Here is a 15,025-nt window from a genome sequence, read left to right as displayed (position 1 = left end):
TTTAGCCTCAGAGTCCTTCTTTTATTTATTTATTTATTTATTGATATGGAGTCTCGCTCTGTCTCCCAGGCTGGAGTGCAGTGGCGCAGTCTCGGCTCACTGCAAGCTCCGCCTCCCAGGTTCACGCCATTCTCCTGCCTCAGCCTCCCGAGTAGCTGGGACTACAGGCACCTGCCACCATGCCAGACTCATTTTTTTTTGTATTTTTAGTATTTCACCGTGTTAGCCAGCATGGTTTCGATCTCCTGACCTCGTGATCTGCCCGCCTTGGCCTCCCAAAGTGCTGGGATTACAGGCGTGAGCCACCGTGCCCGGCCTAGCCTCAGAGTCCTTCTTAACACAGTTCTCCACTTTTAATCCATCAAACTTAAGTGGAGACCTTTTTTGTCGTCTCTGGATTCCACTTTTGCTGTGTTCAAGGTTCCTTCCATGACCTTGTCCCTTGGGATGGTCTCTCTAGACCGTATTCCACCTGTCTTGTCATTACACCAAAGGTAAGGATTTTTTTGGTTTTAATAGTATGTTATTAGCTTTAATTTATTATAGAATAAATAATTGGCTTCAAGGCATTGAATTTAATTTTTTGTAAAATAATGGTATTTTATTGGTTTTAATAATGGTTTGTGCGTTACCCACAGTTGCTGAGAACCTCAGGTCTGTGCTGGAAGGACATTTACGGAGGTCTCCTGTCTTCTTTAGTTTCAACTCCTTGTCACTGGCTTGCTTCCAGTTTCAGAGTTAACTATTAGAACCCCTGTTCCTAGGTGGACCATCATCTCCTGGGCTCTGATATGAGGCCAGTCTATTAAGAAATTTAATGAGAGGAGGCTTAGGATGCAGCTGAAAACCACCAAGGCCTTTGTTATACACTAACTTTTCTTTGTGGGCTTAAAAAATTACAGAAATATTGGAGTGTTGTCTCAGTAGCTCCAAGAATCACAGGGAAATTTAGGGAAAAGGTTTATTTGTGTAATGCTTGTTCTTAGGTGTTCCATAGATGTGGGCATATTTTCAACCCAGGGATATGCATGGGTGAAGTGATACATTGCATGCATTTGAGTTTCTGTAAGCCAAACAAAAGTACAGGCTCTTGCTGTCTCTAAAACATACCATAATAAAATGATAAAGGGCAGCTGCCATCTACTGCACGAGAAACATGGAGTAGTGGAAGTGTCTTTGGGGTTGGACTTGGACAGATCCAGGTTCAAATCCTGCCTCTACCGTGGAGCAACTGTGTGGCTCTGAGAACGTTTACTTCTCTGAGCTTTGGTTTTCAAATTAGTGCAATGGAATGATGATATGGATTAAATGAGATAATAGCCACAAACAGGCCTAGCATGGTGTAGATTATATCTTAATAAAGCCGTTACTTAAAAAAGGTGATGGGGTCCTACTGAAAGGGCAAACATTAAATGGAAGAACATGTTTTTCTTTATACATGGTGACCCTTCCATTGGTGCGTTGAGTTGAGAAGGTGTTAAAACGTTTGGAGCATCTTAAGTTCTAGGCTCTGTTGCTGTGAATGGTGAGGAGCTATTCTGTTTGTCATTTCTTTCAAAGGGAAGCAGATGTGGTTTTTGTCCAATGAGGGCCGCTGTCTTCATCTGCTGCATGTTTCAGGGTCTATGACTTGGCTGCTGTCGGCTTTACCTGTGAAGTTTACAAAATGGTTTTATTTTGGCTAAATTACCCACTTTGGTTAGGAACGATTGCTGTGAAGTTCAAACACATCAGAGTTGAAATTGTCAGCTCTGCTTCTTAAAGGATGTGTGACTTTGGGCAAGGCTTCTTACCAGTCTGAGCCTCAGATTTCTTATCTGTGCAGTGGGCACAAGAGCACCTAGGACAGCAGGTTGCCTGGAAGATCAGTGGGATCATGTATATGCCCAACTGTATATAGGGAGGAAAAGTGTCAAAGGGTTTCATAAAGGGTTTTATATATTCTATCATGGTCATTAAGTTTGCAGTATTTAAAAATAGGTGTGTAAAAGATACGCAGTGCAGATGTCAAGTCATTTTATGCACCAGTAACCCAGCATTCCCCTGAATGGGCAGAGGGGATGTGACATTTGAATGAAGTTTTAATAAAATGAGTAAGAAAACTTGAATGGGAACCTCGGCAGAGAGCAGGGTCTTTTAGGAACTGATGAGCTAGGTTGCGACATCCTCCCCCTCCCCTGGGAAAGAAATGTCCAGCCTCTCTAATATGTCCATCCTCTCTAATGCTGCCTGGTGGCACTGAGGGGGAGAAAGAGGAAGAGGGTGTTTGAATGGACTGATGAGAGCAATAACTGACATTTGCTGAGCACTTTCTAGAAACACTGAATTGTGTTACCCTGCTGAATCCTGACAATGACTGTAGGAGGTGTGACTCCAGGGACCACACTCTTAGCCCCTTGCTCGACTGTCATTTTGTCATCTAGTTTTGCACAGACACTGTCCAAACTGCATGTGTTTTGACTTGGCTGAGGATGGAGGGTAGGGCCATTGTGTATAATTATTCAGGTTGTGCACTGCACAACCCCAAGGGCTCCATTCTCATCACAGATATAGATAGAAATGCTTATTATGACACTTTTCTGGCAGATGGTAGTCAAGTGACTTGTTCCAACAAAAAGTATATTGTGGCCATTTTTCTGACAGATTGAAGAAGGAAAATCTTTCTTGAATTCACACCAAAGTTCTTTATGGGCTGGTTGTAGCACAATTATTGGATGGAGTCACTGCCTGCTTCATCCGGAGGGAGGGAATTGTATTCTAATGGGGAAACTGGGGCCATAATATTGTCTCTATGTCTGGTAACAAAGTCCCTACAGTCCAGTACAGCCTTGCTATTATAACAGAGGCATTCCCAAGAGGCAGGGGAGCAGGATGGTTAAGAGCAGAGTGCAGAGATAGTTGGCTAGGGTTCAAAGTCTGGCTCTGCCACCTATTGCTGTGTGTCTTTGGGCAACTTGCTTAACCTCTCTGGGCCTCAGTGGCCACATCTGACATTGAATGACAATGACAGCACCGACCTAACAGGTCTGTGCTGAGTCTTAAATGAGTTACTGTATATAAATCAGTTAGAACAGTACCTGGCTTGCATTAGGTGTTAGCTGGTTTTTTTTTTAAAGGTGGCCTAAGGCCTTTCTTACAGAAGTGTGGTTTTAAGAACATGAGCTGGTCCTTGGAATTTTTGTAGATTGACTTACACTCATTTGTAAGTTCCTGCATTTCATGAAGAAGATGGGTTTACAACTGGAGCAACCGTAAGGAAGAAGACCCAGATATTAATTCATGCAGCTTGTTCAAAAGAGGACTGACTTAGTACATTTCACGCTCCCTCCATCACTGTCTAACAGCAACGACTGCACATTTTTACCTCCTAGATTTTGCTGTAATTTTGTAGATGGAATTTCATAAAGGGTTTTATATATTTTATCGTGGTTATTAAGTTTGCAGTATTTAAAAATAGATGTGTGAAAGATACACAGTGCAGGCTATAAAACACCCTCAGACGACATTAAAATGGGAATGAATCCATTCATTTGGGTTTCAGCTGAGTTTATCTTGTATTATATATTTTTTAATATCCGAAGACCTGTAGAAATAGGTTATTGAGTAGGAAGTTGGCCAAGCCAGAGCTCTACACCATGTGGGCACTTGTGGGCACTGGCAAAGCCCTTGGAATTTGATCCTGATTGAAATGCAGTCATTTTCCACCTGCAAAAACAATTTTCTCCAGCAAACCTGGGGTGGGGGTGGGGTTTATGTACTCCTACTTTCTCCAGCATGGATCTTTCACTTTCCATTAGGCTCAATGTCCTCACATTGATGCTTATATGATGGACCTCTTAGAAAATATTTAATACATGTTTGCATTTCTAAACTTAAAAAAAGTTTGTCCTGGTATTTGCCATCAGAACGCGATTAAATGAGCCATGTGAAATCAAACTCCAGGTCTCTGGGGTCTTGAACAACCCCTAGGATCTAGTAGGTCTTAACGAACTTTTGTGAAATGTATAGATGAATGTATTTGGGCCCACATGTGAAAAGGGTGGACTTTAAGGTGGCAGATCTGAAGTCATTTGGCAGAGAACTCAGCATGCCAGGCATAAGCCAGCACCTAAAGAGGACAGAGGGTGTGGGTGTGCACCAGTCCTGGTGTCAAACCCGTGATTTTCCAGCGGTGGGACCAGAGGCGGGTCTTATAACCTCTGTAGATCTCAGCTTCTACCAAATGGGAACAATGATTCTACCTATGCCTAGGAGGGTTCTTGTAAGAAATAAATGAGTGAATGTAGACAAAGTGCATAAGATTAAATGTGCATGGTAAGTGCTCAGTACATGTTAGTTGCTACTATTTCTAGAAATAATGATGATGCTGATAGTGATGATGATGGTGAGGGTGATGATGGTGATGATGATAATGGATGGTGATAATGGTTGTGGTGGAGGTGGTGATGGCGATGATGATGGTGAGGGTGATGATAATGGATGATGATGATGATGGTGGTGGTGATGGTGATGGTGATGGTGGTGATGATGATGATGATAATGGATGGTGATGATGATTGTGTTGGTGGAGGTGTGAGGATGGCGATGATGGTGACGGTGATGATGATAATGGATGGTGATGATGGTGGTGGTGGTGATGGTGATGGTGGTGGTGATGATGATGGATGATGGTGGTGGTGATGATGGTGATGATGATAATGGATGGTGATGATGGTTGTGGTGGTGGAGGTGGTGAGGATGGCGATGATGATGGTGAGGGTGATGATAATGGATGATGATGATGATGATGGTGGTGGTGATGGTGATGGTGATGGTGGTGATGATGATGATGGATGATGATGGTGGTGATGGTGATGATGATAATGGATGGTGATGATGGTTGTGGTGGTGGAGGTGGTGAGGATGGCGATGATGATGGTGAGGGTGATAATGGATGATGATGATGGTGGTGGTGATGGTGATGGTGATGGTGGTGGTGATGATGGATGATGGTGGTGGTGATGGTGATGATGATAATGGATGGTGATGATGGTTGTGTTGGTGGAGGTGTGAGGATGGCGATGATGGTGACGGTGATGATGATAATGGATGGTGATGATGATGGTGGTGATGGTGATGGTGATGGTGGTGATGATGATGATGGATGATGATGGTGGTGATGGTGATGATGATAATGGATGACGATGATGCTGTTGAGGGTGATGATGATAATGGATGATGATGGTGGTGGTGGTGATGGTGATGGTGGTGAAGTTGATGATGGATGATGGTGGATAATGATGGTGGTGGTAGTGATGGTGATGATGATGGTGACAATGGTGATGATGATGGTGAAGATTATATTATGGTAATGGTTATGATGATGGTGATGATGATGGTGATAATAAGTGTTTCTTGATAGGCTGAAGACTTTGACAGAATATATTATTGCATTCTAGGATGATTTGAAGGAATTCAGCCACTCCTGGATGTTTTCTCTGCTTACTGCTGAAATGCCACTATTGAGTCCTTTATTGGGACTCAGCCTCATAACCCTCCTCAATCTCCAAATGTATTGTTTTTTCCTTTATGATATTGTCTTTACCTCTTGTTTAAGAAATCTTTCTCAAAATTTATAAAGGCATTTCCTGTGTTTTCCTCCACATTTTAATTTTTTTTTGCCTTTCATATTTAGTTATTTAATGTATCTGGAGTTTACTGTTTTTCTATGAGATGAACTAGGAATTTAATTTTTATTACTTTATAATGGAATTCCTACTTTGCCACATCTCCAAGTATCCTTTAGTGCTTTTTTGTTGATCTGAACAATTTCCAGATTGTTAGGGTTTTTTGTTTTGTGGTTTTTTTTTTGTTTGTTTGTTTTTTTGAGACAGAGTCTCACTGTGTCACCTAGGCAGGAGTGCAGTGGTGCAGTCATGGCTCACTGCAACCTCGACCTCCCAGGCTTAGGTGATCCTCCCATCTCAGCTTCCCAAGTAGCTGGGATAACAGGCACTCATCACTATGCCTGACTGAATTTTTTTTTTCTCTTTGTAGTGATGGGGTCTTGCTGTGTTACCAGGGCTGGTCTTGAACTCCTGGGCTCAAGAGATCCTCCCACCTTGGCTTCCCAAAGTGCTGGGATTACAGGCATGAGCCACCATGCCCAGCCCATTTGTGCTTTAAGACATTGACCATGTGTCTCAGTATTGGAAAGACAGCTTGTATCTTGTACTCTGCTGTGTGACTTATTTGAGTAACTTTGCTTCTCTGAGCCTCAGTTTCCTCATCTGTAAATGGGGAGACTGAGTCCTGTCTACCTTTTAGGAGTACACTGAGGGCCACATGACATAATATATGTGAAAGTGCTTTGCAAACTGCAAAGTGTTTTGGATGCTTCTAAGTCATGAGCTGGTGACCTTTTGCAAACCTTCTCTCTATGAGATATGTGTGTTTCGGGCTAGTCATTAATCCCAAATGGCCAGAGGAAGGGGGCTTTGAGCTCCATGGGCTTTGAAATTCCTTCAAGAGTTCTGTGCACTTTGTAAGTTATAGGCTGGCTCATATTATGCAATGGTTGTGATTCCTATTTTTTTCTCATGGGCCTATGTGGAGACGGTGCGCTGAATCTCGAGTGATATCATGTTGGGGGTTGCAGGAAGGATGTCTTACACACTCCAGAATCTAATCCTTCATTTCCATGTTGAATAATAGTGACGGTGTCTGCCATTTGCTGAGTGCCCTTAACGTCCTAGTCACTATATGTGTGTTAACTGCAAAGTAGCTACCATTGTCCCTGTTTTACAGATGAGGAACCTATGGCGTGGAAATGTCAGTGCGAAGGGGCTTTCTCATGACCACAGAGCTTGGAAAAGGCAGAGTTAGGAGTGGGATTCATGCTCTCTGACCCCAAAGTCCATGTTCTGTTTAGAGTACCGTGGTGGCTTATCTGGTTTTTGTTTTCCGCCAACTAACATCACTAACCAACCAACTAATGAACAATGATCCACCCACCCAACCAACCAACCAACCAATCAATCAGCTCATCAACAACCAGCCACCAACAACAAGCCACCAACCACCAACCATGCATGTTAGCATCAGTCATGTGCTCAGCACTGAGCTTCAGGAGGGAGAGGACATTCTGTCCCGGTCCTCGAGGAACTATGGGTCTGTGCTCTATTGCACTGCATTCTAGAGGTGCGTTCAGCATCCTCGGCTGGATCGTCGCTTCTTTGGGGCGGGAGTTACAACCTGGTGGCCTCTGTATTGTTAGTGCCCAGCACAGCGGCGTGTGGCCGTCTGGGATGGGAGTGGGTGTGGGGCTCAGTAAATATCACACATACACATGCTCTCACACACTCACCCTCTCACACACACATGCACTCACTCACACACACTTATGCACTCTTCACACATACTCTCATACACATGCACTCACATTCACACATACACTCACACATGCTCTCACACACCCTCACACACGTGCACTCACACACGTGTGCTCACACACTCATGCACTCTTCACACATACACTCTGTCACACACATGCACTCACTCACAGACACACATACACACACACATATGCTCTCACACTCACCCTCTCACACACACCTGCGCTCACACATACTTATGCATTCTTCACATGCACATACACTCACATTTACACATACACACATGCACTCACACATACTTATGCATTCTTCACATGCACATACACTCACATTTACACATACATACATGCACTCACACATACACACACACACGCACACACAAATTCACACACATGCACTCACACATACATTCACACACATGCGCACACAAATTCACACATGCACTCACACACTTATGCAGTCTTCACATACACTCACACACATGCGCTCACATGAATTCATACACGCACAAGCTCACATTCACACACACATGCACTCACACATTCACACGCACAGTCTCACATTTACACACACATGCAGTCATGCAAAATCACACATATGCAGTCATATGCACTCACATATTCTCACATACATATGCACTCACACTCTCAAAACACATTCAGCCTCAAAACACATGTCTGCATGCACACATTCGTCCAGAGTCACTGTCATACACTTGCACACTCCCTGTCACACACACACACATTCCATTCTCAGTCTCACACCTTCACTCTCACACTCATACACACATTCATGCACACTCTCACACATAACTTTATCTCTGTCTCTCTCACAAAGACACACATACACACCCTTCCTTGAGCATGAAACATAACATGTAACACACTGTGGGAGGAAGGAAGGGGCCGCACAGCTTTCAGAGCCTTAATTGGATGTGCTGAGGAGTCAGATCCCTACTGGGGGTCAGATCTTCACTCTGACTGGGGGTCAGATCCGAGCTCAGGGTCAGATCCATCCTCAGGGGTCAGGTGCGTGCTGTGGGTCAGATCCACGCTCTGGGGTCAGGTCCATGCTCAGGGTCAGATCTAAGCTTGGGATCAGGCCCGAGCTCGGGGGTCAGGTCTGTGCTCTGGGTCAGATCCGCTTGGGGGTCAAATCCGCGCCCGGGGGTGGGGCATGTCCATGATCTGGGGTCAGACTCGTGCTGGGGGTCAGGTCTGCGCTCTGGGGTCAGGTCCATACTGGGGGTTAGGTCCACACCTGGAGGTCAGATCCGTGCTGGGGGTCAGATCCGTGCTGGGGGTCAGGTCCGTGCTGGGGGTCAGATCCGTGCTGGGGGTCAGGTCCGTGCTGGGGGTCAGATCCGTGCTGGGGGGTCAGGTCCGCGTTGGGGGTCAGATCTGTGCTGGGGATCAGGTCCGTGCTGGGGGTCAGGTCCGTGTTGGGGGTCAGATCCGTGCTAGGGATCAGGTCCGTTCTGGGAATCAGGTCCGTGCTGGGGGTCAGATCCGTGTTAGGATCAGATCTGTGCTCTGCTCTGCGGTGGGATCCATGCTGGAGGGTCAGCTCCGCCTCAGGTGGCTGAGTGAAAAGCAGGTGGGATGGTGCCTGCCTGGAGCACTCACCTTAGGGGAGCAGAGGAGCCTCTCTAGGGCCGCCGCCTGGCTTGGGGAAGCTGTCAGGGACTCTGCGCGGGTGGTGGGCTCGCCATAGAGGAAGGAGCCCTGAATTGGGGTCAGAGGTCCGAGCCCAGCTGTGCCACTCACACCTTGGGTGGCCTGGGCCGGCCTCAGCCACCGGGATCGGCCCTCATTTTCTGCACACGGCCACTGAGGCCCAGGGCCCGAGCGCCCGCTCTCCAAAGCCCCTTCCTGGAAACTCTGGCGTTTCCCGTCTTTTCTGGCTGCTCATTAACAGGGCATTTTCATTTTCCAGTCCGCATTCCAGCTTCCTCCCGTGGGCCTCACCCCCTGGCAGGGAAGCGGGCGCTGCGCGGATTCTCCGAAAGGCCCCAGGAAAGGGCGAGGGGCCGGCAGGCGCCTTAAATGCCAGCCCCTCAGTGGGCACCAGGGACACCGCGCCTGGGTTCCGGGCCCCTTGGTCCCAGTCTGCTGGGAAACCGGGTGTTTTCTTACCCAAGCCTGAGTCACCGCCGGTGAAGTGGACGGGCGGAAAGTCTGGGGCCCAGGGCAGACCACACAGCGAGTGCGCGCAGCTTAGCCCCGGCCTGGATGGCCCCTCCCAAGACCCCGCTTCGGGAGGGGCTGTGGGAGACCCGCGTGTCTTTCTCCCGTTTCTGGGGCCTGTGTGAGCTCCCTGGAGGCTGACAGATGCCGCGAGGCTCTGCTTCTCAGCCTGGCCTGGGGGCCCGGCGTCGAGCCCAGGAGAGAGTGAGAGATCCGCCCGCCTGTCGTGCGTGACCAGCGGAGCCAGAGCCGGCGAGGAGGACAGCCTGGCTGCAAGGTCCTGTGCCACATTTGGGGAGGCTGTTCCCCATCCAGCGCCGGCCCGGTTTCAATCAGCCTCCTTCATCCGCACAGGCCAAGAAAAAGCTATAAAGTCAGAAGCCGCGCTGGCATCTGCTATGCGCCAGAACAGAGCAGATATTGTCCCCGGCTTCCAGTTGTCGGCGGCCCTCATTCTTGTTGGCCACACAAATGGTTCTAATCAGTTTTCAGAGGCTCTCCATGGTGTTTTAAGATGTTTGCTCGCTGCATTCTTGGGCAAATTACCCTCCAGTCTTGAACGTCACCTTTCCACCTCCTTCCCCAGCTGAAGCGAAAGGGAGGATGAGGTGTGAGTCAGACGTGTGTGTGTACACGCCCGTGTGCCATGCATGTCCTTGGTAGATTCAGCTTCTGTGAGCTGAGAGGCAAGTCGGAGGAGCTGCCACCCCTGCCCGGGGAGAGGGCATGAGGCCTCCTGATTATCTGTGGGACATCCATGTGGATGTCTCTGTCCTTGGAATTTGGGTGTGTGGCCCAGCACCTTCGAGACTGCACCTCACCTCTCAGGTGACCCTTACCTGTCTGTGTGGCCACGTCCACTTTCTAGCCTTGTCCCCAGGGGTTTGGGGCCACTCTAGTCTGAGCCTCCAGATTGGGGGTGATCATGGCTGTGTCAGCCACCTTCCTTCTGGTGAGGAAACAGGGCCTTAAGGGCTCTCTGACGTTTTCCTCCTGCTGCGGAGAGCTCAGAGGGTGGCCGTCGAACCCAAAGGCCTTTTCTGCTGAACTGTCAATGGAAAGATGAACCTGGTGAGAGGGATGAGGGTCTCCTTGTTACCAAGCACAGTGGGATTTGTTGACCCAGCAGCAAACCAGAAGTCAGGCCCTAAGACGGGAGGTTGAGCTCTCTCCTAACACCTGCACAAAGGTATGGGTTGAAGAGTGAGGTTGTGTACATGTAAGAGTTATGGCCTGACATGCTTTCATCAAACAATGGAAATAAGCCTGGAAAATCCCTCACGATGGGGCAAGAGCAGCTGCTGCTGCCACACAGGGCCTGGGTGCCAGGCTCCGCATTAAAGACCTCCGTGTTCCTGATCTTCTTCTGGTCTTTAAGACATTTTTCTTTTCAGCTGGGAAAAGGAGTGATACATTGATTGCCTGTAGTGTGTTCAGTCAGGAGGGAACTGTGGGGTCTGGGGAGGTGCTGGCTTCTTCCCTTCTCTTTCCCTTTCTCCCTTCCTCTTCTCTCCTCCTTTTTTCCCTCTTCCTTCCCTCCTTTCTTCCTTCTTCCTGTCCGTCTCCATTGTCAACCCACAGCCCTGACTCAGAGAACTGAGGGTATCAGAGGTGGGTTTGGGAGAATGTCTAACAAATGTACCCATGATCCACCCACCTCGAGACTATATAACTGAGGGGAAAAAGGACAAAATTCTTCACTGTATCTGTCACAGGTTGGGCTCTCTGGGAATCGATTCTAAGACAGTTTGGGGTACAAGTTTTTCTTTGGATCAATACCCGTGAAAGAAAGGGAGAACAAACAGGATTGGGCAGAGGGAGAAGTCAGACTTTGACGTAATCTGATAGAACCTTGGCCAGTCTGGTGGGGTGCCTGGAGCAAGAACTATCTGTCCATCAGAGCATCTGCCTTAGACTAAATGCCAAGGTGCTTACACTCCCGCCTTTTAGACATGAGATGTGGCTGCCCCAGGAAGGGTGTGGCTTTGGCTAAGTGGCTCTCTGAAGCTGGCATAGGCCCCCAAAAGGGGCAGATGGCTAACTGACCACATTCCCTGCAGCTGAGGACCTCGGTGGTACACCTTCATGTCTGAACAATTTTATTCTAGATCAACACATCCCATACTGTACCCTAGGACCTTGAGCGCTCTGTGAAGGTGCTAAAGAAGGTCCCATGAATTGTTTTAAAATTTCAAAACATGTCTTTATACTGACATAAAACCATAACCAAGAGTTGTCTTTGGTTTGGGCCAGACATGATGAGCAGCTTCGGGTTACACAGTGGAGATGTGTGCAGGGTGGAATCCCAGCTCAGACATTCTCCAGCTGAGGGAACTGGGGCAAGTCACTTAACCACTGCTTTGTAAAATGGAGTTGAAAACCACACAAGCCCATCAGAGCTATGTGGATGAAATTGGAGTTAAATGAAATGATACATGGGAGGCGCTTGGTATAGATCCTAAATGCATATGTCTGTCATTATTGTTATTTCTGTTGCCATCATAGTTACGCCAGCTGGAACTACATTTCCCAGATTTTTGTGTCTGTGGATCCAGGTCAGTGGGGGCTACAGGAGACCCTTCTTTATGCCCCAAAGGTGGCTACAGGGAAAGTGTTGTTGCAGCTTACGCACATTGTCACCGATCTTCTCTCTCACCTGGCTGGTGTGGGGTGGCAGTTGTTTGTGGCTTCTCCAGCAACCTGGATTTCCCACGTCAGGTTTCAGAATCTAGGAATGGGGTGAAAGGCACCAGCTTTTCATGTGGGAGACCTGGATCAGCAAAATGGGAGGCTGTGAGAAGCAGATGTGGGGCCGACTTGTCTTTGCTCTCCCTCATTTCACATCCATCCTCTTGACCGTCTGCCCTGCTGAACTTCAGGCCCAGCACCAGCCACAGCCCTCCATGGAAGTCTTGGGAGTTTAACCAGCTCCCATGAATGAGTGACATTTAGTACCTATAACAAGTCCCTTCTTCTGTATTTCTCAGTGCTTCCACTTCTGTGATTAAGCCCTGACACAACATCACCATCACCACAATAATCCTTATTAGCACCATCACCATCATCATCACCTCACCATCACTGTCATCACCACATCACCATCAACACCGTCATCATTTTCACTATCACCACCATCACCTTCACCATCATCATCATCATCACCATCACCATCACCATCACTGACATCCTCACCCTCATTATCACCATCTTTACCATAATCTTTACTGTTATCGCCACCATCCTTATCATCAAATAAGTACTGCATGCAGAACCGACTGCACCACTGGAGCTCCCATCCTGATCATCATTTACCATCATCACTGTCACCATTATCACCATCATCCTCCTTACCATCACCATTCCCCCATCCTCCTTCTCCTCACCATCATTAATGTCACCATCATCATCACCAACCCTACTATCATCATAATCATGATCATTTTCACCACCATCACCAAAATCATCATCGTTTTGCCATTGTCACACTATCACCACCACCACCATGATCCTCATCATAATGGGAAAGACAACATCTATGTACAGAAAGCAGAGCTATATCAAGGAGGGCAGAAGTCACAGTTCACTTTTACAAAGAGCCACCTGAGAATTAGGACTAGCATTTGGTCATGAACTCTAACACCTATAGTAGCCAGGCAGATAACATACCTGATTGGAATTCGGGGGTACATGGAAATGTGGAAGGGTGAGACTATGACAAGCTGCCGGAAGATAATTAAATCCAAATTTTTACCAAACAAGGTGGTGGCCAAACAGAAGCCACCTGAGGGGTGAATCCAGCTGAAGTCCCCAGTTTGCACTCACTGGACTGGAGGGTCGTTTTCTTTAGTTTCAGTGATATTTCCATTCCTAGGTGAGGAGACAGAGAAAAACCATTTTTCAGGTAGTGGGAGGCCGCAGAATCTGGTGGGAAGATTTCAGTTTAGGAATCAGACAGATTTGGGTTTGAGTCCCAGGTCCAGATTGCAATGTTGGCCACTTTGGTCACCTTTTCTGAGCAGCAGTACTGTCATCTGAAATAAATAACAACAATAGTCCATCCCTCACTTCATTTGGCTGCCCTGAGATCAAAGGAGACAAGATTTGGAGAGCACTCACTGCATGCCTAGCGCATAGGACATGCTCAGTGAACACTAGCTATTACCATAATTAGTTTTAGAGGATTCGTTTCTAGGATGACCTGAAGTCTCCCTACACTCTCCCTCTCCCTACTCATATAATATCACACACACATACATACACACACCCTCTCTCACACTCACATACATACACATTCTCACAAATACACTCAAAGTAAGGTAGATTAATAATCCAATGTGCTGAGTCTATGGATTACTGAGTAAGCATACAATTTATCCACTATATAAATTAATGAAACTGATGTGAAGAACAGTATTTCATGCTAAAAGTCCACACTTAATTCTTTCTTCTTCTACAACACACTCACACACATTCATTCACACTCCACTTTCAATTCTGCAGCTCCTATGATCTGCCTAATCTCAGAAGCAACCTTTCGATTGTGCATTCCTGGGGGAAATACTTTCTTTCCTCCTCCAGAAGAAAGATGCCTCATGATATCACTTGAGAAGAATGAACTCAAACCAAGGGCTCTCAGGGGACAAACTTTGACCCGGTGGTTTGCTGGCGCTGGCCTTTCTGAGTAAGGAGACCCACCCAGCATACCTTGCCCTCAGGCCACCCAGTCTTTCCTGCTGTCCTACAGGAAGGCTTCGGTTAAACATCCACAGTCGTGGGTGGGCTCCTTCCCATCGCGCTGCCCAACTGGGCAGTTCCTCCCCTTCATTGTGAGTTCATTGCTGTAATGGAAGAACCAAGGAAGGGGGTGTCTTCTCTCATCCAATTCTGTGGTGGCCTAAGCCTCTCCTAGGGGCTGGGTAAGAAGCCCAGTTTCTTCAGTTCTACTTGGGTCTTCTGCAGGGGATAGGCTGAAGAGCACAACACCCTTGCTTGGTGTATGGCAAACAGTCGACAGGTAATTAGATGTTTTCCCTATTGAGCAGGCTTGTCCAAGCCATGAACATGCAGTGCTCAGCTGTTGATTGTGCCCTCTCAGCACTCATGTCTTCTGTTACTAGCACCTGAGTTTCCCTTCAAAGAATCATGTTCCCTCCACTTCCAGTCCACCTGGTTTGGGGTGGGCACGTGACCCAGTATCAGCCATGAGAACACTCCATCCTAGGCTGGGTGCAGTGGCTCACACCTGTAATCCTAGCCTTTTAGGAAGCCAAGTCTGGAACATCCCTTGAAGCCAGGAGTTCCAGAATACTCCACCCTTTCTGACCGTTGCAATTGGTCCAGAGATGTTATTTATCCCAAATGACTCTACTGAGAGCCCTTGAGGAGTCTTTTGCTGTAGCCCTGAGAAAGAGAAATTCTCTTTGTCTTGGGATTGCTGAACTGTGAGGATTTGAACTTGAGGATGCC

The 15,025-nt window shown here is 47.3% G+C and overlaps 1 long non-coding RNA gene across 1 annotated transcript; it reads right to left on the bottom strand.

The window, feature by feature from the left end:
- Positions 1-574: 574 nt before the first annotated feature.
- Positions 575-13,553, bottom strand: LOC112129398 (uncharacterized). The gene is made up of 3 exons (XR_008514746.1): positions 13,382-13,553; positions 12,216-12,287; positions 575-1,650 (listed from the first exon to the last, which is right to left on the bottom strand). It is a non-coding gene; the product is annotated as an uncharacterized LOC112129398 (long non-coding RNA).
- Positions 13,554-15,025: the final 1,472 nt, after the last annotated feature.

This window comes from Pongo abelii, chromosome 18 (assembly GCF_028885655.2).
Source record: "Pongo abelii isolate AG06213 chromosome 18, NHGRI_mPonAbe1-v2.0_pri, whole genome shotgun sequence".
Taxonomy (NCBI): Eukaryota; Metazoa; Chordata; class Mammalia; order Primates; family Hominidae; genus Pongo; species Pongo abelii.
The sequence above is the reverse complement of the archived record's forward strand: the minus strand, read 5'-3'. Positions and strand labels throughout refer to the sequence as shown.